Source organism: Vanellus vanellus, assembly GCF_965231255.1.
Source record: "Vanellus vanellus genome assembly, chromosome: 2".
NCBI classification, from domain to species: domain Eukaryota; kingdom Metazoa; phylum Chordata; class Aves; order Charadriiformes; family Charadriidae; genus Vanellus; species Vanellus vanellus.
The window spans coordinates 125,923,406-125,948,004 of record NC_138906.1 but is presented as its reverse complement, the minus strand read 5'-3'; the positions used below and the strand labels follow the sequence as shown (position 1 = coordinate 125,948,004).

At 39.9% G+C, this 24,599-nt stretch overlaps 1 protein-coding gene across 1 annotated transcript in view; it reads left to right on the top strand.

Annotated features, from left to right (window-relative positions):
* The first annotated feature begins 16,394 nt into the window (after positions 1-16,394).
* The window catches only part of PCMTD1 (protein-L-isoaspartate (D-aspartate) O-methyltransferase domain containing 1), a 46,253-nt gene continuing 38,048 nt past the window's right edge, over positions 16,395-24,599 (top strand). The window contains exon 1 of the mRNA XM_082499290.1: positions 16,395-16,770. The gene's annotated coding sequence lies outside the window, so the exon portion shown is untranslated. The remainder of the gene's footprint in view (positions 16,771-24,599) is intronic.

Genomic DNA, 24,599 nt, shown 5'->3' with positions numbered 1-24,599 from the left:
ATTATGCTTGCAGACACAATCCTTTTCTAAATGAACAGAAATGTCTACATATTTCTCCTTCCCATCTGTGACACATTCTAGTGTGCCTTATAGACACAGATCTGGAATGACCTTCACAAAGTCCCTGGAGCAGTGGACTTAGAAGCAAGTTCTGCAAGAACTGCAAGTTCTGTGTTAGGGCCTCCATGCTCATTCCAAACGGAAAGATTACTTCCTAAGTTTGCAGGGGAAAAACACATAGGTTCTGACATAAGTCAGTTCAGCAACAGAGGTTTTGCAACAGGATGTGGGCTCAGGTCTGTTACATTAGACATGACAAATCCCAATAAAAGACTGTCATATTTTTGTGATCAAATTGTGTTCTTACAGAATACATGCTTTCCAAGCAATGTCTAAGCTTGCACTTCTTTTCTTCCTCTTCTGTACCAAGCTTTCTCAAGTCCCTTAAAAAAACTCTTTCCCTAAATCCAACCAAGAGTGGTTTATTCAACAAATAATAAGAAAAAAGAAAGAGATGCAAACACAGCATCACAATACATTTATGTATTTAGAATGCAGTATTTGCTTTGAACCTCAGGCTGGGTCTTGGAGACCTTTCAAGCACAGTCTACATTTTTACTGAGGAAGTACTGGGCGTTCCTCTCTGTACAGTACCAGGCATTCTAACAATAGAGGGTATTGGCAAGTAAGGCATACAGGCTGATAACTAAACTGTAATATATCTGGAGTCACTGTCAGCAAAGCACTCCTTGTTTACAGTGCTAAAATTACAGTACCATGAAAGAATCTCTCAGAATAAAACCCACTGTTAGAGCTGCAGTACGATTTTATTTTCAAGTCCCACCAGAATGACTCTAATATTTTTTCAGAATACTCCCTAGCGTTGCCACTTCGGGGAGCCAGCGTATGAGGCTCTGAGTGCAAGCAGCTCTGGTCTATCATGCCACAGCAGGCTGGGGTCCACCCATCAGCAGTATGCCTCATTAGTGGCGTTCAGGACTTGAAGGATTAACTCATTTTGTACAATTGTTTTCAAGGTGTGCGATGCAACTGTGCTGACTTATTTAAGCACAGACCCCAGAGCTCGCTAACCTCTAACATCCAAAATGGCAATGAGAATATTAGAGAGAAACATTTAATTACAGAAAAAAACGCTCTTTTGTAGAGTGCAACCACCTTTCCATCTTCACCTATCACAAATATACTTTGCAGGTTTTAAAGCATTTTTTCTTACTAATTATTAGATTAGTAAACAGCAGAACTTACTGCAAGGATACAAATTATATTCTTAAAAATTTATAAAGATAAAATTAACTAGCCTTCAGCGAGAAGGTTTCTTAGGTTTCTCTTTCCAAATCACGAGATGTTTTTTTTTCCCCTTTAGTCAGAAGACTTATTTTCTTTGCAAAAATGTTTTTTCTACCTGGGACAAATTTGTAGAAACAGATTTACTGAGAAGAATTCTGACACTTTCCTGGCAACTGGCAGTGATGCCTGGTGAAAGTAGCTAAATTTTGCTGTAGAAGAAATTTGCAAAAACTCATGAAAACAGCTTTTGAACTCATCCAAATGTCATTCCCCTAAAGACAAATCTAACTAGAAATGTCAGGACTGTAATTTTTTACTCATTTCAGGAACCTCATTTGGTATACTGCCTATACCGTTTAATATTAAAGTATTTTTTTCAGAGAAAAAACACTGACACTGTGTTGATTCTGAGTTTTCTTTTAAAGCTGCCTAAATTGGATATCTATCATATAATTTTGTGAGGAGACTGTTTTGCTTCTAGCGATTTCACCTTGAAGTCTCCAAAATCTGGTAAGATCTATCAAAGAATAATAAAAAATAAATGGCAGGTATCCCTGTTTTACCCAGTTCCCCATAATCAGACACAAGCAAGTAAAAGAGGGTCCAAAGTAAAGCTAAGAGCTCTGCCCCTGCGTGTAATGAATTACAGAACACTCTCCTTTGCCTTGTCAAAAGTGTAAGACCTGCAGTACAAAAGCTACCAGAGGACATCACCAGTAATTTGCGTTCCCTACAGTAGCAGGGAACTTGTTATGCTTAGAAGAACCCAACAGTACCACAAGCTGGCCACTTCTCCTATATAATGACATTTTTGGTTTTGTTTTGGTGAGCGTTCCAGTCATGGAAAGCAAGGCCACAAGAAACTTGTATCCAACAAAGCAGCATGACAGGGACTTGTATATACCTGTCAAAACTCATTTGCAGTGCAATGCTTTTTATATCCCACCTTGATAGTTCATCTCCCAAGTGAACTTTAGAAGCCTCTCATTTAAATTCTTCATGGGTATAACCTGTTAAAAGGTGCTTCAGATGACAACTTAATAAAGGCTGATCTTGTGAAAACAGAACAGAACAAGATGACAAGAAATTAGAGTACTATTCTTGGTTTTGCTTATTTTTTTCTAGTTCTGAGAAATTCATTTAACCTTGCTGTGCTTCATTGTACTCTCTAGAAAATACAGATAATGATACATGCCTATCCTACAGAGATCTGGGAAGATAATTATCTTTACATTGAAAAGCTATGGGAATGAAAAGTATCATTACTTCACTGTTATTCAATTGTATTAAAAATTATCCTTCAACTTCCATTAAAGTCTTTGGTATTAAATATAAAAAAAGTGGGCAGAAGTAATGAATGCCATAGTCATTTATTTTCTCTATGGATAAAGGTGTTTACTTATATGAATTGATTGGCAGATCCAAGTTCTTTTAGAGAAACAGAGCTTGTTTGAAGTGGGAAGAATCCCTATCAAATTCATATCAACAGTATAGTTTGTTTTTTTCCCAGCCATTTTATAGTGTTTCACGACTGGGAGCTTTTGGGTTTTGCTAGCATTACAATACTGCTCTAATAATTACACTGTGAAGAAAAAGAACCTAAAAATAAACTAAAGAATTCAAGCGCTCTGGTGTTAATATTCCAGATGGGAGGAGAACAACAGTAGTATGCTGACTAAACACAAATATTTCTGCAGCTTTTCAATAAACTTTCCCCAATACAGTGCTGACATAACTAAGGAGTTTCAGAGAGGTTTTTTTTGTTAAATATGAATCTTATTTTAAGACAGATCCAAGGTCCCACTGAAAATTAGTAACAATTAGAACTAGTGCAACACACCTCCCTCTGTCCTTTGCGCTAACCAATGACTGTGTTTCCCAAAGCAACTCTTGCAAAATCATAAGAGCTGTCAGCAGAAAGATTACTACATCAATATCAGAAGGTCAGAAGCTATTTGATCTATTAAAAGGGAGCATTGTGATAGCTGAGCTACACAGGTGAGATGCAGTAATAAAACCTTATAATGACATTCCCTGTTCCCAAAGAATTTACACTCTATTATTAAGCAGAAGAAATAATGATGATTTTGGATGTTACTGACCTTTGCAATAATGCCACCTTTGGGTGTTACAGAACCCCTCACAAAAAAAAAAAAAAAAGTGCAAGAATAACACTAAGAGTATTTAGAGGGTGCTTAAATAATAACTATCAAGGAAGAAGTTTAACAGAGTTCATTTCATTTTTTTTTTTAATTTATATTTATACTTAGTAAGTTTTTATGTCTTCAGATAAAATGTACATATTAAGTAAGTCAGTTTGAAATTTTGGAAACTGCTTATTGCAGGCCAGACTTACATCCTAGCATGCTGGAAGGCTTACATCGTGTCTCACTAAGAAGGCAATTGGCATTATTCAAACATTGGGTCTTCACCTTTCTGTGTTTCCGTGTCTTTTCTGTGAAATGAAGAGCATATTTCATCCTCTAACTATAAATGTCTTCAGACACTACAGTCCCCTGCAGCTCCGAGTCACAAATCAAGTACTTATTACAGTATGGACTCTCAGTATCTGATTGTGTTTTGATTCCCAGGTTTTGACTGCGATGAATGGTGTTGCTCTTCTGCAACAGCTAAATTAGTTTAAAAAAGCCACATGACCGCTACAACAATATACTTAGTTTGTTTCTGTTGCAGAAAACTGATTAGCCTGTGATATAAGAAATTAATGCTAATGTTTGAAGGGGGTCAATGAATGAATTAAATGAAGTTTCTGTAAGACTTCTCTTACATTTAATCACCAGAATAAAAAAGAGCTACTGTTATCTTCTGAAACGATCCTTCCTGGCTGCAGGGTAGAAAGTCAGAATAAAGAAAGGTAATACATTGACTTTATTATGTCAGTGACAGTAAAGATAGTACCAAATGAAAGGCCACGAAAAAAGCCTCAGGGTCACTTGGCTAGATGAAATTGCAACAGCAGCGTACTCACATTACACAAGGAATTGAAGCTGCCCTGACAGCCAAGGTCTAAAGGGCCTGAAAGTTCTAAGCAAGAAATTTCACAGAAATTTTTAAGGATCTGGGATAAAGTTGGATTGAACAACGTCTAAAGCTGCTTCTGTGTCATAACAGAAAAGAAAAAAATCCTAAGCTAGAATCCAAGAAAATGTTCCATTTGTAAAATTATTCAGAACAGCTCTTACATGTCTATGATGCATCTTTCATTGTGGCTTTCTAAAAATCTGTTTCTAGTGAACTATTCCAGAAAATAAGATGCTTCTACCCTCTCCTCTTCACAGCTCAGGTTCAGGAAATTACTTCAATTCCTTTTTCTTTTATATTCCTAAATATTTCTTTAAAGATTCTGGCAACTTTTGAAAGGTAGAAGACTATCATAAAGTATATGAAGAGCTATGCAGCGACCTTCATGGATTTTATTTTAATGTTAAAAGATGTGTATGAACAAAGCGGAGTGCGATTAAATTGCTTTAATTGTGCAGGGCTTTTTTGGTTTGTATATCTATTTTTAATATATCTGTGTAATTTAACCCTTAATATAGACATATATGAAGAAACCCCATAAACCCAGTTGGATACCAAATAACTTGATTTGTCATACAAGTGTTAGTTACATATTATTTACATGCTGAGTAGGTTTTAGTGGCTTCTACTGCCCTAGATATTTGAAACCATTTGGATGATACTCTATTTGTAGGTCTTAACCACTAACTTTGTGTTCAGTTTGCTACTATATGCCTAAAATACAAGTGGCTTTATTCAGGTGAATTAAAACACATTGAGAAAAAGTATCAGTTACTTTCTTAGAGAAAGGAAAGTTCTTGAGCTTCATTTCCCATTCTGCTGCATAAGCCTCCTTGCTAGAGGACAAGAGCGTTAAGTCAGTAGGGGTCTGCAATCACCAACTACTTAGAAGCCAAAGTGTAAACTTTGTTCATTGATTTAAGTTGATGCCAGCACAATCTAAATATGCATGTTTACCTGCCACAGATAGATTTACCTGTAATCTAGAGTATGCTTTGAGATCTATTTTTTCAGTAGGAAATGGTTATAGGAAGCACTCAAACACTTAAAAATTAGCGAGAGAGACTTTAAAAAATGGAAAGCCAACAGAAATAAGTGGGCATTCTCTAATATTAACACATTGTTGCCTATACACTGTACAATATTTTCATGAGTGCAGATTTTAATTGATTATATCCCAGAAAATGCAAAAAAGCACAGCAATTCAGTTAAATACAGTTCATTCCTTGGCGGAGGGGAAAGAGGTTTGTATTATCCTTGCCTTTTTGCTTGCTTCAGTAGCAGGGTGGTAAGTCATACAGAGGCAAACTCAGCATAGAAAATAAATAAAATAAATAATTGTATTCTTTTTCTTTAACATAGAGAGATTTTAATTGTTCCAGGATCAGATTCGGCCATTGCTATAATGTATAGCATAATGTTGACAGAACACATTTATACTTCTCTATCTCAGAATCCACTGAAAGGCTCAACACACACACGAGAAGAAATTCCATATGGGTATACCCTCACATTTGCATGTAGTCCCATTGATTTCAGGCTGTTATTTTACTTGAGAAGTTACAGACTCTAGCAAAGTAATTTTCATATGATGAAAACCGCAATCAAATCTTCTTCTCCCATACCTGGGTTTTCTTCAATAGATTTTTTTTTCTTTTAAGGTAATTGTATGAAAAATTAGAAAGAAATTGAGTAAAACAGTTAAAGGCATTCCATCCCTATGAAGATTTATAGTTGGTTTATTGCCAAATATTTTATTATTTGGGTTTTTATTTCTTTGGGTTAGTAGAAAATTGAGAACTGCCAGGAATCAGGATGAAACAATCTTTCACATGATTTAAAGAGTGGAGACTTAAGCGCTTATTCAGACCTTGTGGAATACAAAATGCTCAGTCCTGCAGTTGCACACAAGAATGAGCTGGCCTTAACAAGATCTTCCACTATTACCAATATGCAGCAAGGGGAAAACATTGGCCTTCAGCATTTACTCAAGGCTTAACACAAGCACTGGTCTGCTTACCTGTCCTTGTCTTGCACATTAAGATATATGCATTAGGCAAAAAACAAATAAGGAAGATCACAAACCTATTTCTTATCACAACAGTTAGCCAGATAATTTCTACAAGAGACTTACTGCCTACCTAAGGTCATCTGAAACAATTAGAAGGTTTTTAACTTGGCATACCTGAAACATGACTAATCAGTACAATCTTAATCTGGTTATTATACCCTGCACTCATGTATTCACTGCAGCTTGGCCTGACAAGTTATGTCATGAAAGAGCTCCATTTGGGCTTGCCCAGTTGAAAAGCTCAATGTCAGGGCTGAGCGCAGCAAGAGGCTGTAAGGGCCCTGATGAACCCCACCTGGGACCCCCACTCACAACTTCTGCCCGTGGCTTCAGAAGATCCATTTAGCTTCAGACTGCTCTATGCTGTAGGTGTAGCTACCATCTCCATCCTTGCGTTGTTGTTCAGGTTTCCTGGATTCACCTTACATCCGGCTCATTGACTTGCTTTTGCCTTATGATCCCTGCCTGGACTGTTCATAAGATCTGCTGCTATTACCACCCTGCTTTGCTTATCCAGCTCAGGTGCTATTGGACTGTGCCCTGGCAATGAGAGCACTGCGCATCCTGCATTGCGGCTGTTCTCAGCTCCTGGTTCACCTTTAACCTCGGAGTCCTTCTCTTGCTGCTCCCTTGTACTCAGTGGCCACCACTCCTGTCAAAAGGGAATCTCTCTTAGAAGCGAGGCACTCGAAAGCACTGAGCATATCATGCAAACAGATATGCAGGGAGGAGCCCAAGTCTACCCCTAGCACACTCAGCATACTTCACTTACAAGATTTACCTTCAGTATCTTTTTTCTTTCTTTCGTCGCTCTTGCTTTTCAGAACCTTTTCAAAATGTGCTAGTGATGCTTCCTCCATGGTGCAGACACTACGGTCTAGCTGTGCTTCAATCTATATGGCTTTGTATGAGAACAGCTGAAGGCAGAAAATATTTTGCAGTTAGTGCCAACAGAAACAGCTGCAGAAATGGCCAAAGAAAGATTGGTGTAGTCAAAAAGAAAACCAAAAAAAGCTAAAATCTTGAGCTGTGTTTTGCACTATTCTTATTAGCTATTTTCTGCAACCTGTAACTTCTCAGATACCAGTTTCATTGTCACACCCTCATTCTCTCTTATCCTTTGTCTCCTGCCTTGTCCTTTTATCCATCTTTCCTTAACTTAATCTTCTCCTAACTACCTTTACATGCCATATAGTTGTGAAACTAACTCAATGCTTGCTACTGCCATATAGTTCACTTATATCCATATTGTTCCCCATATCCATATTCAATTAATTCATTTCAGTGGCAGTATCTTACCTAGCTAGCCTCTCATAATTTTTACCTTTCTCACCATTGCTCCAAGAGCCAGAGGAACAAAACGGGAGAATATTCAGGATATTTAATTTATTCTATTAGATACCTAAAGGTGTGATGTACAATCACAGATGAGGGATTCTAGGAAAGCACTGTAATTAATTGGTTGAAAACAGATCTGTTCCAGAGACACTTTCTATCTCTCTTAACAACCTAGTTTCATTTAACTTCCTAAATAATGTGTTCTTTAGACACAGTTATGAAGTTTCACTTTTACTGCCCCAGCCATCTGCACATACTGCAAAGACTTAACAATAATCAACTGCATTATCCAAAAAAGCAAAAACAAGCAAAAAAATATACGTGTTAAACCTCTGTCAAATCTGGAGAAAAGTATCAACGTTTTTTTTTTGGAAAGCATCAAGATTTTGGAGGAGGCTAAAAGAAAAGATTATGTTCTGTTAGAAGACCTTTAAAAAGCAATCCATATGCTGGATATTAAGCACAAATCTTTTGGTAATTCTGTTGTATCTAATGCATTCTTTCTCTGTTTCTCATAAAAAAAAACACTTAAAGTGTAGAATATCTATATCTGTAAAAGTATTGGTTGTCTGCTGGTAAAGGGTGCTTTTATATGGTTCAAAAGAAGACTAAATTAATGACTACAACAACTCAATCCTATTGATTAAGAGATTTAAATTCTCTTAGGGAAAAAATCATGAAGTTAACCTTCTCACTTTGCCAAAATAACAAATGTGTTAGAAATGAAACATTTGGATTTTTGACATATTTACAACATGCAGATAGTTTTCTCTGTCTTTCCTACTTAAAGATAAAAGCAGCATGTAAGAAAGGTACCTAATAGATTGTTATTTTAAGAAGATGGTTCATCTTAAAAGCCTGTAAAATTACTGCACATAGGCCAGATGACTATCAGTAAGAGGACTAATGATAGTGTACTCTCAGATCATACACAGAAGAGAGGCCCTACAAGTTAAATGTTAATTCATATAAATTAAATTACATGTTGTTCCATGTTTAACAAAATCAGGCAAAATTACAGGCAATTTCCCAAAATGTATTAATTTCAGAATAAAATTTTTGCTATTAAGATATAACACACAGTAACTTCCTTTTAACATGACTCATTCAAGGGAAACTCATAGACTGTTTGGTTTCAAACTATTAATCATGGTGGCATATAATTTTTCTCAGTTTGAAGGACTGTCTTGCTTCTAAAAAAAATAGCGTTACAAATTTAGCAAAACACCCTATTGATTTAAGCAAAGGATGACATAAAGAGTCTGTTGTTGACTCACTGTCACTTACAGCCAGAGACAAATCAACATATTCCCATGGAGAATGTCTCGTGCTCGCAGTTTAAAATCAATGAGTAGGACAGAGGTGATAATATATGGCACTTTCTGCTGACACATTCCCTTTGTCTCCTAATAGACCTCTGAGACAAGTTACAAATGGTTGAAAGCAGAAACCCTGAAGGAAGACATTTCTTTTCCCATCATGGGTCATGGGAAAAAAAAAAGTAATGAAAGTAGGTAACCATAACCTTTTGAAAGAGAAGAATGGCTCAATGTACCCTATTATTTGTAAAATATCATTACAGATGAATAGGTTACTTCTATACATGAAATCCAAACGACAAACACCTGTCTTGGTACCAAGTTCTAAAAGACTTTTTTAACATTTGATTGGGCGACTAGATTTTATAGTATGTCAACCGTTACCTAGATGTGATCAGTTTGTTATGTTTATGAACAACATTTGGTTATATACTTATCAGTGACTACAGGCCACTGGAACACTTCCATTGCTTGTTCTCAACAGAAGGAAAAAAAAACCACAAAGGCACAAGCAGTAAATTGGAAAAATAATCTGAAGGCCAAACAGCAGATCATGAGAGACACATCCTTGAGACCAATACCTATGGCCACAGATCCCATTTAACTTCATTTTTCATTTCATTTCGGTTATTTTCATCAAGTTAAAATATATGTGGTGGGTTTTTTTTTTGTTTTGTTTTGTTTTTTTTTTCCCTAGCATGTGCTTTCAATGTTTTAAAATATGAACTGAGTATAACTTACATTCTGACAGCTAAAATAATATTACTGGCTCTATGCCATCCTTTGCTTGCAGCCAGAAGCACTCCCAAAATACTGCTCCACGGGGCCTGAGAGTGCTAACACCGCCCTCGCAGAGGATTTAATGTCAAGGGCAAAAAAGCCTCCTGCACCCTCCTAACAAGATGTATGCAGGTATATCACTTTTGGTAATTATCACTACTATTCCTGGCTACTCAGGGCAACAAAAGAAGACATTTCAGCTACTATTGTATCACGTTTCCTCTGATAAAGCCGGTAAGAGTTGTGATCACTTAAATGGGGCATGAGACCTGGGATGCCTGAGATTACAGGCATCCCAAATAAACGTATGTGACTCAAACCCCAACACATTTTATTTGGAACTGATTCTGTGTGCTTCAGAGGAGCGTGATCATGATCCACAGCATGTGTAACACTGTTCAATTGCTTAATGCAATTCATCTCTGAGAAGACTGTATTTCAAAATCTACAGCAATGAGAACCTCTATTCCAAAAATTACAAATGCCTTAGCAAGGTTACAGTACCAACTGCCTCTCTGAAGGGGGCAGGAGAGGGAGAGAGCATGTAGTTCTAAAAGAAAATTAAAGTGGCAAGTAAGTCTTAAAGACCAGGAGGAATACTGTATGAAGTGACCTGGCACATAGACTGGAGTCTGGATGTAAATGATGATTTACTCCTTTTAAAGATGCATTTTTCAATCAACTAGCTCTGGAGCTTTTGGAGGAAGATGTTACTCTCTGATCTAAAGCCTGGTCAGCATAGAGCCACTTTTATCTAAGAGAGTTATGCCAGGTTTGTTTCCCAAATTGCAGATTAACAAGGGCAAAGATGCAGAGACACTAGAGCTTGCATATGTAGATCTTACCAGTCTTACAGGTGAAATCTTTCAAGTCTCACCTGTCAGAGCAACACCACACAAACGTGACTGAACTACTTCCAGAGCCGGGCCACACCTGAAAGCAGCGCAACCGCATGTTGGCTTTGGAGCTCCACATCAACAGCCCACGGAGCCAGTTCAATGTTTCGCTGCTTATCAGAACAGGGGACTACAATGAGATATGCGACTGTACAGTCAGACTAGTCTGTTACAGCTGAACTACGAGTGGGTTGGTGCTGTACCTGCAACTGAATGGAGTTATCCTGGCTTGGGCACTCTGTGGGGGCTCATGCAGTTCCCCTCCTGGGAACTCGAACACTACTTACTATAAGTCTTTGGAAATGGTATGATGGCTGCTGCGGTACAGATGAGAGCCAGAGAAGGTACACTCTATATCTAGGAGCAAAGAATGCAAAAATAAAACATTTTAGAAGCACAATAGGCAGGCCAAACATTAAGGGTAAGAAAAACTGTTTTCCAGCAGTTATTTCACTGCTTTTGCCTTTGTGTTACTTATAATTTTCTCAATAGTACAGTATTTTTCACTCCGAGACAAGATGTTAACGTGGGAAGACCAGGCCAGTAAGAAGATGAGAACACCACTGCAGCACTTCTCCATTTCAGAGTCCTCTTCCTGAAACAGGCTACACCAATGACAACATACGATACAGTGAGAAGTACGTGCTCACTGTATCCAATGGCCAGAAGTGATATCTACTGCAGGGAGCAGAGGACAATATCTGAAAACTGTAACTGCTATGTATGTAGCACATGCTTTTCGTATTCCACACCTGCAAAACCAACCAATCAAAGCTTGTCAAGAAAGAAAATCCACCAAAAATAAAGGAGAAGAAAGAAGGCAATGAAAAGAAAAATTAAAAAGACAGAGCTCAATGCATATACTGTATGAAGGCAAGAATATCAGGAAGATACCAATATGAGAAGGCATACAAAACAGACCTAGTGAATCAACTATAATTTTAAAATGCTTGATAATTAAAGATGAAACAAAGCAGCAGAATGAGATTAGATTGGGGGAAGTCCGTCTAATAAGCTTGTGCAAACTAGAGAAACAATTAGTTACATGCAAAACAAATGAGAAACAGGATGTTACACAAAGACTCACCAGAAGTTATGAGTTTTAAACATAAATTAAAAGTATATGAGCGTTCAGTGTAGTTTCAGTATGAAGACACTACTTTGTTTTATTTTGTGGAATAGAAGGAAAGCAGCAGCTTCTGATCTCCCTATCCATCTAAACATTGGACTAAGTTCAGAAAACAATGGATTCTTCTTATCCTACTTATGGCTGCTTTTGATGAAACACTTCATCCAGTTCTTCAGCTGAAGTTTTTCAGCTCCAACATTTTAGTTTCTAAAAACTCTCCTACACTGACCATGTATTGTCCCTCTGATGAGAATAATAAAAGAAACAGAAACAGTGATTACCGTTAACTCTGAAAACTCTGGTCCTACTATCTTTCTGAGGACAACTTTTTCTATCTGCTTCATTGGTACAGTGGAAGATGACAGGTATTTTCAATAAGGAAAAATATGTGACCAAAAAACCATTAAATATGAAAGAATTGGCAATATTACATCTTTCACAATTATTTTATTCAATTGAGCCCCTAACAGCTGGAATTATTTGCTGAGTTAGAAATTTATAATCTTAACACTTCTCAGAGTTATTTTAAAAATTACTTCCAATTTTTGTCTTAGCTTTTTGTCTGCCTATGACGCAATATCAAGTACTACTTACCCAAATCTTTGTATTATCCCACTCAAGCCAATTCATCTGAATATACAGAGAAGGTCTATGCTTTAAACGTAAATTTAACCTTAGTTTTACAGATCAGGTTATCTATTTACATTTCCATAGTATTTTGATTGTAACATATTCTACATTGGTTCATTTCTATTTTACTACTCTATTGGTGTATTTTTTCGTATGGGCTTTCTGGACTACATGCAGACCCAACGCTACATCCTGGTTTATTTTTTTATTTAATTTTGTGGCCTTCAAAAAGCAGCAGTTGAAAAACTCAGGCAGAAGTAACTTCCTATAAAGAAGGAATTCTGATTGTTTAGATCTCAGGGCCACCATCAATTACTTCTTACTTATTTTTTCTCAAGCTGACTGAACCCCTACATAGCTAGATACTAGTTACAACAAATGTGGTTGAAGAAGTGAAGTGATGACATTCAGAACCCTTCTTCAAATGTTCGTCAGCAGGGAAAGCAAATGGCACGTAACACACAGAACCGTCAATACACATAATTAAAACAGCTACATTAGGATTTGTTTCTATGTCTTTGCACACAGTGTCTTTTTCACTCATCTAACATAAAAGCCAAAGCAAAAAAGGAAAGAGAATGAAAAATTACCAGAAAAATCTGGTTTCATTAACTACAGAAAAGAGAAGAATCAGAAAATTATCACTGTTTCAAAACGATAGTAAGTTATGAATATTTTCTGTAAAGTTGTGTCAACATGCAAATATGTGCACCACAATGGGAAATAACTAATTAGAAATAGAGCTAAGATGTATGTCTCATATCCTTCTCCTTGCATTAACTTTCCATAGCCAAACAAGCAAGTAAAGAAATTCTTACTTGGTATGGATAATACTTAAGAAATCCAAATCTTAAGATACCCAACAAAACATTGTACTGTTATAACTTCATTAAAAATAGACTGTATTGTAGAACATCAAAAATTTTTTAAACTGTCAGCTAAAGCTCCGTCAAAAATTTTACAAGTTTAAACTTTATTCAATTACCAAAAATGGCACCTATCGCTAAAAATAGATTTTCAAGAAAAAGCCTTTTTTTTGGTATATATTTCCTGTAGAATTTGAAAATATTTAAAAATGGTTATTCAATGACATAAAGTTGAAACTGACTCAAACCAAGCCAACTTAAATGCAATGATATGTAAATGGTTTTCATTAACTAAACCAAGATGTGCAAAAACATAAGCAGTGTAAATTAACATTATTTATTAGTTCTGTTAACAGGATTACATTCAATGAACGCAGTTTGTACTACTCGACTTTTAAGCTAATACCATGTTTAGGAAGGTCAAAATGCTGTTTGAGTCTAAAGAGCAACTTTTTTCAACATAAATAAAAAATTAAATATACCTAACTACTCAATATACATGACATCATCTTTCTTAAGAATAGTTTTCATTATAAATTGCTGTGCATATACAATTTTCTTTTCAGTATGGTAACAGTTAAGTCTCAATACTTAACCTTAATTATCCCTTGTAACAAATTTTAAATTTAGCTAAAAAATAGCAGTCTTGAATACATATTTTTCTATTAGGCATCTGGATGTTATAACCTTCACCAGCAGCACAGAACGAAGACAAACTGGAGTCTTCCACCTAGTTCAGACTTTCTTTATTTGCACGATCATGAAAAAACAACAGAGTATCAGAACAAAGTACTGAAAGAACAAATAATGCTTAAATCTGCAGAGACTATAAAAAAAACCCAGACTTTTATAGAATAATGAACTTTTGGGGGCATGTTAGCCTACAAACCCCATTATTTTATGAAGGTGAAAGGATGTTCACTCTACTTCAATTAAGAAGTGCTCTACATGGGTTTTGAACTCAGCTAATTTATGCAGAGCTTTGATGGGTCTGTCATGTAATACTTAAGCTGAGATATGTTTTTTGAGAATATTATCTTAGACTCCAACAAAAAGAAAGGTTGTCCAAATTAAGCACATCTCAAATTTAAAATAATGTGACAATAAATATCTTCCACATCAAGATGCAGAATTTAAATAGTGCAACAGAAAATATGTACCTTACTTCTGTTTTTATGATGGATGACAGGAGTTAGAGTAGATTTGGAGAATTCTACATGCTTGAGTAGAATTTTCTGCTAGACCTGAATGCTGAACCTTGTTTTCAGCTCTGAGAGAAGACGGCAGAATGACCTTCCTAATTGGATGTCCATGTCCACTGTAAATGGAAAAAAATGCTATCAGTTCAGGTGTAACATTGTAATTTACAGGGGAAAAAAGCTATCAGAAAATTCCTTTAAAATTAAATAAGCAAAATATGGCCATAACTTCTGTCCTGAGTGAATACTGATTAAGTGCACTTTGTCTGACAGGTAATAAGTACGCGTTGGTCATGCATGAGAACATCTAGGATGTGATGGAAAGAGAGGGAATGAAAAATGGGAAACCCTCATATGTATAATAAGCAGGGAATTATACAGACTTACTCCGTCTATCTAAAAATTCTTAATAGAAAAAATATTCAATACTCAAAGACAGCAAAAATTATTTGAGCTTACTATCTGATGGCAAGGCATATTTCAGTGTAAAAATGGAATCGGTTTCTCCTCCCTTCCGTTTCTCTCATGCAAGGGGGCATGTTACAGCAGTAACAGTATGGCAATTTGTAGGACTATTTGAATCCCTCAGTCCAACTAACAAAAGACAGAATTATTTCTCAGTCATAGCCTAGCAGAAACTCTCCCCTTATATTTACAATTACCTCCACCTCAGTTGTTGCCATCTACAACCATTGTGGGCTGCAGGTATTCTAATAACTCTAATTCTGCCCCCCAACAGACTAACATTCACTCCTGGCCTCTTACCAGCTACATTTTTGTGTACTTCCATTTCTCAGGGCTTTTACTTAGAAATCCTGTTCCACCAGTACTCAAATTTTGGCTAAAGCTCAAAACTTTATGCCTCTCAGCTGCATTTCGCAAAACTCTGAATGCTTAAACCACTCCAGCTTAAATTAACATTCATTGTAAATGTCACCAAGTTACCTAAATTGCTGTTTTTATTGTAACATCCACTCTTGAGGTTTTCATATCCAGTAGCCTTAAATCCATAAACGCTACACCTTTTGCCAGACCACTTGGTGAACGCAAACTTACTGTTCCACAAGTGTGTTTATCATCCATTTTCTGATACTGATCTCCAGTGTTTCTCATTCCTTTCCTCAATGGAAAACACATTAGCCGAGCTGCTGCAAGTCCCTACACCTGTGCGCACTTTTAATTCTCCAAAACACCAGAAGCAGCTTACTTTCCCCACTCTCCAACACCCCAAATCACACATCATCTCTTCAAGCCCCCTTGGAGACCCAACATGACAGGATGCCTTAGAGACCTCACGCCAGGCCAGGGGTCGGAATGACCCAATATTTTGGACCACCTCGGACCGCACCGGGGCCCCCGGCTGCCTCAACTTCCCCCTGCTCCTGCCTATTCCCTTTCACAGTACATCCTCCTTTCCCAAATTCCTCCGAGCTTTCCCTGGGATCTCTCTTCCCCCCCAGCCGGGCCCGACGAAGCCGCCTGTCCTCCTTCGCCCTCCTGCGGTGCCGACGCTCCTCCTCCCCCCCACCGCCGGCCCCGGCCCCCCGCTGCCAGAACCCGGTCGCGTTTTCCTGCCTCAGCGGCTCACGGGAGACAAGCGGGCCGCCTTCCACGAGCGGGAGGGAGGGAGGGAGGGACACGGGCGTGGGGGCGGACACGGGCGGACAGAGGAGGGCCGGCCCCCAGAATGGGGGGAGGGGAGAGCCTACGGCCGGGCGCTACCGCGAGGACAAGTCTCCCTCCCCAGGCGACTGGTGACGAGCGCCGTGAACACCGCCCTCCCATTGGCTCTCGGGCTGGCAAAGCGCAGCCAATCATGGCTCGGAACAGAGTGGCTCGCCTCTCCGTGGCGCGGAGGGGGTTTGGCCGCCTGCGGAGGCAGGGTCACGTGACATTCTGTTTACATCCTCTCAGCTGTTGGGGCCCCTCCTCCCCGCGCCGTGTCTCGCACCGACACTAACGGCGGTGGCGGCCCGTGGACCCCTCCGACGTGTGGGCCGGGGGAGGGTAACGCCGACTCCCGCTCCCTCAGCGATCGTCCCCCGCTGTACTCCTGCGCGGGCGACCGGAGCGCTCTCCCGCCTGCCTTCCTTCCTCTCTCCGCTTCTCCTTCTCCCCCCTCCCCCCCCCCCCCTTCAGGCAGGTCTCGCCGCTGTCGCCCCGTGCAGGATCCGGGGCCCGCTGCAGAACGGGTGAGTGTCCCCCGCGGGGGGGAGGTGGGTGTGTGTGAGGGTTGGGGGGGGGGACGGGGGAACGGGCAGAACTGCGCTTCCCGGCTGCTTCGTGGGGCGCAGAGACCGCCGTCCGATGAGTTGCCGGGGGGTGGTGGTGGGGTGGGGAGAGCGCGGCCCGCCGGCCCCCTGCGGTCCCTTCGCCTCCCCGGCCGGGCGCTCCGATTCCCATTGTCCGTTGGCCCCGCGCGCAGGCACGCAGGCGCGCGCCCTTCTGAGGCGCGGGGGAAGGAGGCGGAGAGGGGGAGGGGGGGGGGGGAAGCGAAAGGTTGTTTTCGTGTAGCCGGGACAGGGCGAGGGCCCGATCCTGTGGGGTGGGGAGGGCTGGGACGGGATGGGGAGAGTGTGCGTACGCTCTCGGCAGCCTGTGTCTCCTCCTCTGCCCGATCCCCCCCCCCCCCCCCCCCCCCCGTCCTCTTGCCGCCTGCGTAATAAATAATCTCTGGCCCAAAACGGGGTTGGGTTGGGGGGGGTGGGGGGGGTAGTTGGTGTAGCCGCCGCGGGCCCGGGGTGAGGGGACGGGGACAAGAGAGAAGGTTCCAGCCTTGGAGCCCAGCCGAGGCGGAGGGGGGGAGGGGGGAGAGTGGGTTGAGGCAAGGTAAGGGCAGCGCTCGTCCCCCGCAGCGGCTCTGCGCTCTGCCTCCTCCCCGTCACGGATGTTTGGGGTTTTTTTTTTTGCCTATGAGGAAATGCAGTGAGGACTGAAGCTTTTTTTTTGTTATGTTGTGGTTTTGGTTTGTTTTTTTTTTTTTTTTTTTAACCTCTTTCCCCGAGCCCTTATAACCTCAGGGTCTTGTGGAGGTGACGCCTTCCAGGCCGAGGCATTTTGGGAGGGGGCAGAAGGGGATCGTTGTTTTGTTTCAAGAAAAAAAAAACAACCAACCAAAACCAAAAAGACCCAAAGCTGTGGGCTAAGGTATTTCTTTTGTGGGGAGAGGAGGTGGCCTGACAGCAGCGAGGGGAAAATACTTTGTTTACGTAAATAAAGCGTGCGGAATGCACGGTAACTTCGCTGTTTTCGGCCCGAAGCGGCGGTGGGCGGGCGGCAGCGGGGGTGGGTGGGCGTTACTGGCGGCAGCCGAGGGCAAAGGAGGGGGCTGCCGCTGTCCCACGCGCTGCCCTACACGCACGTTTCTCTCTGTTTACATTGAGGTCTCTTGTTTTGGCTGGGAACAGCGTTGAGGGGAGGAGGAGCAGGATCTCGCTCCGGGGCAGCCGCCTCCTCCCCTCTCTGTTTTCTTTGTTGTTATCTGTTCGGGGGAGGCGTGCTGGGGTCACGTCTGCCTGTAGCTGAGCTGCGGTCTGCGGTTGACGTGATTCCTCTTCGGCCCCAAACCGCCTTCTTCTGTGCGTGTGGAGGTCTGCTCTTTCCACTGTCGTCGTCTTCTTACCCCCCGCCCCTCCCCCCCCGCCTCGGCAGTTGTCAGCGGCTCGCCGTGAAGTTGGAGGAAGGGGAAGGGAGGGCGGAGGGGGAAGGAATCTTGGCATTTATTTGATATGCAGTCAGCAGCCTGGGCCTGCTTTGTACAGCTCTGTCGTCTTTGACAGCAAAAGGGGAAAAAAAGTAAAAACTCCTATGGTGAGAAGAGGGGGAAGAGTGTTCATTTTTCGTGGTAGAAGACGAAGGAAAACATCCTTAGGGTCTGCGTGAAAGAAGAGATGGAAGTACTGAACTGCTGCAATGTGTGGAGAATGCTTGTGTCCTTGCAGTACTTAGCAGTGCCCACGTAGCTACTGTTCTCCTACCGGGTATTTTTCACTACTGTCAAGTAGAAGTCAAGCACAGTTGAACTACAGACTTTACCAAGGAAATAAGGTTTTTTTCTGATAATGAGCAGTAAACTTTGAGGCACACACAAGAAAGAGACACAGGTAAGGCTAGTCAGCTCTTCAGTGAATTAATGAAAATACCCAATTCCTCTTGACCTCACGCCCTCTGTATTACAGAGAATGCTTTTAAGATGCAAAAAATCTAATGCTTACAGTTAGTAAATGATGAGTGTATTGTGAGAATGCCTTTGTATCATAATTCGTTATTCTTGCAAATGAATCATAATATGTGTGATACATTTTTTTCCCCCCACAGGACCCTTACCTTACTCTGGGCACTGGGCAGACCGTCTCTGGAAGGAATCAGGCTTGGATAAATGGAACTGTTTTCTGCAGAACTCCTGCCTGATTTGTTGGGAAAGTTTGAAAACTATTTTGGATGTGTAGGTGGACAAATGTGTGAAAGATCTATTGGTATTTTAATTGACTTTGGGTGAATAAATATAATATAATGATAGGAATGTAAGAAGTACATGAGCGAAGTCAGAGAGTCACAATGAGGGCTTTGGAGATGGACACTTAGCCAGATGTTCTTTACAACATTCAGTGTCCCTCAGAAATGCAAGGAAAAACAATTGGATGTTGTTGGGAGGTCTTCAGTGAGGACAATGTCATGAAATCACAGAAACAGAAAAAAGTATATAATGCCAGATAGCCCCGGATGGCCAAATGTTATTAGTGGGTCAGTGTAACATTAGGTTCTTTCCCTGCATAATCTCCAATCTTGAGTCCAGAATTCTTGTAAAAATCTTTCTGCCTGTCCTCATTGGCTTTCGCTCTGGGTTTTCATCATCCAGTCTCAGACTTCATGTCATGACTTGCTTTAGGTATTTGACCAGCCAGTTTCAATTTTGCAGTACTCTGTGTATAAATTTATGAAGTCTTACCATTTTTATAGTCCTAATTTTGGCAGATTGGTGATTTTTATTGCTCAGTCTTCTGTTTGCCTGTCAGTGACTGCCCCAAGCTGCAGCAGCCCCTTTTGAAGGGGCTACTGCCTAATAGGAGACTAAGAATAGAACCTGACTGCCAGACATGTATTGTTGTTTTCAGTGCCTGTGCTGGAACATACCAGAGCAGTCACTTGACCATGTTTCTGTAAACTTGAAATGTAGTTGGTTTGAGGTGGTAAGCATGTGTTCTGAAGTTAAAGGTAGGCTTAGGCATGATACCAGTGCAGGTGGAAGTCTCTAAAGAGCATGTTGCCTGTGGCTTTCTTTTAGGCAAACTCGAAAGAAAAAATGGTAACACAGAGACCAAATTTGAAATTCCTACTGCAAGACATGGCTAGTAATACAGGGCTTTTTTTCCCAAAGATGCTCCCAGAAGTCAATATAGGCAAGATAATTTTTCCATGCAGTGTTCCAGAAAGGCTTATGCCAGGAGTTTTACGAGTTCACCAAAACAAATACATGAAAAGCAATTCTGAAATAGCTAGGCAGTATGGGAATGCTCATCCCAGTCTTCAGTGCATGGTGAGAAACACATGAGAATACAGTCATTGCTTCTGTATGAGTAATGTCTTTACGTGTACCTGTTCTTTTCATTTCCTGCTTTGTTCCCATTTTCAGCATGAATGTCACAGATCTGCTCTTTTACCCTGCTGAACTGAAAGTGATGCTCTGTAGCTGATCGTTAATTAGTTCTCTGTGTAAGAAAAGTGCCTTGAAGTCTAAGGCACTTGGCACTCTTGAATGCAAACATAATTGAATATTATCTCATTTATTTTACCTACTTAGAATGTAAATTTCTCAAAGCAAAAGTGGGAATAATGTATGTTCCATCTTGTTTTGCAAATGAATAATCAGGTATATGACTGGCCTAAAGGCACTCTAGGAATCTTCCAGTAGGGTCAGAAGTTGATCTGTATGCTTCATCTTCTCCAACCAATGAGTGTGGATTTTTTGGTGGAGAATTATTCTGATGTATCTGCTTTGCAGAACTGTGATCATGCTGTTCCACTTCTTTCATATATGGAGTTCTAGTGAGTACAGTGAAGTAGTTTGTTAAATATTATGGGTATAATTACATTAAAACATCAGGAAATAACTACTGTTCCCCAATTGCTTTGGGAGTTACTTGTGTGCAGTGGATGTTAATGAGAGCCTTCAGGCCTGCTTAACACAAGCTCGTAAAGAAGTTGCTGCTGCTACAGTGTTTAAGGAAATCAGGTTGGACTTCTGGGCCTTAAAGATAGAATTTGTAGCAGCTTAGGATGGTGAATATAATTATTTGCAGGACTGAAAGATTAGTTGGCTGCCATTCGGAACAGTAGTGTTAGCACTCTGTCCTTTTTGTCCTGGTACATCATACCAGCTTCATGTTTCAGAGTTAGTGTTGCTACTGAACAGTTGACAGTGATGTTAACTAAACCCAAGGAGCTTGAAATCCTGATGAATGTATTTGTGTGGATTCGTGTTAAATGTACTTCTGATCAGAAGCTTATTGGAAACCTTTAAAGTAAAAATAAACTGAAAGTAAAGATGTATTTGAAAATGGCAAGTAGTCCTAAGAAACTTATTTCTGAAAGCAAGAAGCATGGAAGGTGTATCTAGAGAGCAACTGTGGTGTCCATTGCTTGTATGTTGTGACTGCAATTGGTATGTGACTTATTTCTCAACAGATTTCGTCAGTCCTTTAAGTTGAAGCACAAAAGTTGCCCTTCATTGTGGGGAGAAAGCACTGGTTTAGAAGGCATCATAGAGCTGTTTTTAAAAACAAAAAAACCACCACCAACAACAAAAAACAACAAAAAACCCCCACCAAAACAAACAGGAAAACAACAAAACCCTAAACTCCACAGCCATAAAATAGTTTAAAGGTGACATTGAGTCACCATGGTAACTCTCAAGCTACAAATTCTGGTGTTCTTTCACATGGGAAAGTTCTAGAGTGGGGAGGTGACCTGGAGCAGGACTAAACTTCTCTGGTTAGAGGGCTGTCTTGGGGCAGAAAAAGACAAAAGACTTGGAGCCCACTGCTTAGAAGATGCATTTAAATTAAAGCTAATTCTGAAGTTACAGCATTGTTTTGTACAGTGTTTAGCAAAGAAAGGATGCAAAGATCTAGTTTGTTACAAGTGCAGAACTTTAAGTTCTATGAGTTGCATGGAGTTGGAGATTTGAGAGATCGTGAATGTTGTTTAGGTGATGTAAAATATTGACACTTAGAATTTTTCCCAAGGATTGCATTTCACTCCAGATTTTCCTCAAAGTAGTAGTTGCTTAGCATAGAATTGCAAAGTAAATATTAAATTTGTATTTGCAGTGTTTCTAGGATGTAAAAGAAGACAAATGGAATTAATATTTAAAAACTTGTTTGAGGAAACATTCCAGAACTTGCCAACAGAAACTTAAAATTAGGTTTAAAAGCTAATAGGCTTAGAGCAAGTGGTTTGATAGCAATGTGGGATGTTTGGAATCGTGCATGAGGGACATCTGTATGAAGGTGCTATAGGGCATCTGAGTTGTCAGCATGGAGCTGTTAGATACGAGAGAGAGTTTACTGAAGGCCTACATTCTTTTGAAGTTTAGAAAAATAGGTGGCAGGCGGGATAAATCTAAGTAGAGGTGCTGAGCAGTTAGAGAAGGGACAGTCTGTGTCTTGATTGCTAACATACATGCTTTCCTGGAGATTGTGTGTGTTTACACACGTGCAAATCCTTATCCCTGGAGATATTTAAAGGATGGGTACATGTGGTGCTTCAGGACATGGTTTAGTGGTGGTTTTGGCAGTGTTAGGTTAATGGTTGTACTCGATGATCTTAAAGGTCCCTTCCACTCTAGACTATTCTGTGCTTCTGTGACACACACAGAATGGATGCACAACCAACCAGTTGTGCAGCAGCATAGTGACTGCGAACAGGATCTCTGAAGAGTTTTTAGAACCTGGTGATGATAGACTGCACATTCAGTTCTGGTTACAAGTCAGTGTCTCCAGGTTCGTTCTTTTGGTCTATCTTATGAGTCTTTTGGCTAACAATGCCTTAACTTTTACCTGGTTACTTTTTCCAGTCCCAACTGTTGTGTTACTTTCAAAGGACACATCCCTCAGGTTTATGCGATTTGTGTTCTAAGAGTCTTAAAACACAACAACAGCAGCTCTTCTTGCTTATTTGTGGGGAAGCAAGGACAGGATGTGGGCAGAAGAGTTTTCTGATATGTTACTTAATATGAATTGTTGCTGTATCATAGGCCAAGTAGCCTACAGTTAGCATGAACATCTAAAACAGCACTAGAGGTCTGTGTTTAAGCAACTGAGTCGCATAGCAAGTATCAAAGGCTTGCTGTTACTACAAAAATTTCTACTTGCATGATTGCTAAATAGATAAAATGCTTATTAAAGCTGTCGGTAATCATTATTATTTCTTCCTTTTTTTTTAACAATTGGCTTGTTAAAGTCTTAAATGATAGGTTCATATTTCTAATGGAAAATTAAGCAATCTTGAAAACTATTTTCAGGATGAATAGCAAGAACTTTGTGATACTGGATAATGTTCCACCAGGAGGCATCTAACTGTCATTGGGAAGAATTTTTTTTTTTCCCAGCTGATGTCTACAAATTTTTTTTCTAGATTTAGTGGTAGGAGTTAAGAGTCAAATCAGAGTTCTTCTACAGTAGTAGTTTAGGATAGAGTGAAAGGCAGTATGCAGTAATATAGTAGACACAAAATGCTTGCATTCCTGAATGTGACTATTCAGTATGTGTATTGGTACTATCCTTCAAGCAAAACAAAGAGCATTTGCTGTCACTTCCTGTTGTCTTCAGGAGTGAAAGGGTACTACACTTCAAAGAGAACATCTCAGAGATGACATGTCTTAATAATTTGTGTTTTTAAAGAAAATGACAAAAAAGCTGCTTCTCCAAAAAGAGATACCAGCATCAATGTATGGCTTCCATAAGTGAAGTAATAAAGTCATTGGAATTGTTTATGTAATTGTCAGCTAATGAATCACATCCAGCAATAGATATGCCTGTGGTGTCCCTGTCCAAGATGAAAGACTTGATTCCTGTAATTGGTTGTTTTAACATTGAAAGAGGAATTAGGACCATGTGGTTGGGAGAAAATGAGAAATGGTTACTATTCTGAGAATTTATTTGTGATATTTATGTAGCAAATGTTTTCAGCAGATATTCAGGAATCACCATGTGGTTATTCTGACATATATTTGAAAGAAAAAGCCAAGTAATACCCCTCAACCCAGTCGGGACCACTGAACTACATAATGCTTTGTGTATTAAAGTTCAGAAAGAGAGTTGGAGCCAGTATCCTGGTAATCATATTTTCAACATGATTGATTTTGCTTGATAGCTATAGCTAAAATGTATGCAAGTTAGCATTGCTGAAAGAGTGAACTCTGAAGTTCACTAAAGGAGGTGCTTAATTTCAGCAAAGAAGGCAAAAGGTTAATATTCCTGCAGTACTAATAATTTCAAGTAGTCAAGAACGCTGTGAGTATTTCTACTAGGATGTTAGCTTGCAATTAAAGGATTTGATTTCTGCTGAAAATTTTTGCCTTGGACTCAAAGTTCTTGTTTACTCTTGTTTTTGTTGGATTCTGTCAGGTTAGGTTTTGCTGCCTCTTCTGCTGGGGCATGTGACTGCTGTTTATTTGCAAAACTCTGCCTTTTTTGAGGATGAACTGTGATTTTTGTTTCCATTCAGTGTAGTCACCTGCTGTCTAGTTTCTTAAGCTTTGCTGTGTTCTTCCTTCAAGAAACTCTAAATTTGACATTGTTGCAGTCAGGTCAGTGAAACTGGAAGGACACAGAAAAGTTGAGTTGCTGAGTTTCTTTATAACTTCTGCTGAGCTGACAGTTACGTTATAAATCCCATAGGCCTTAGTCCCTGCTTATTTACTTCAGTTAATTATGCATTCATTATGACTAAGACTCCTTACTGCTGAGTTTCCTGAGACTGATGTTTTTCTGGAGTAACTCAGTTATCAGAAAAAGTCAGT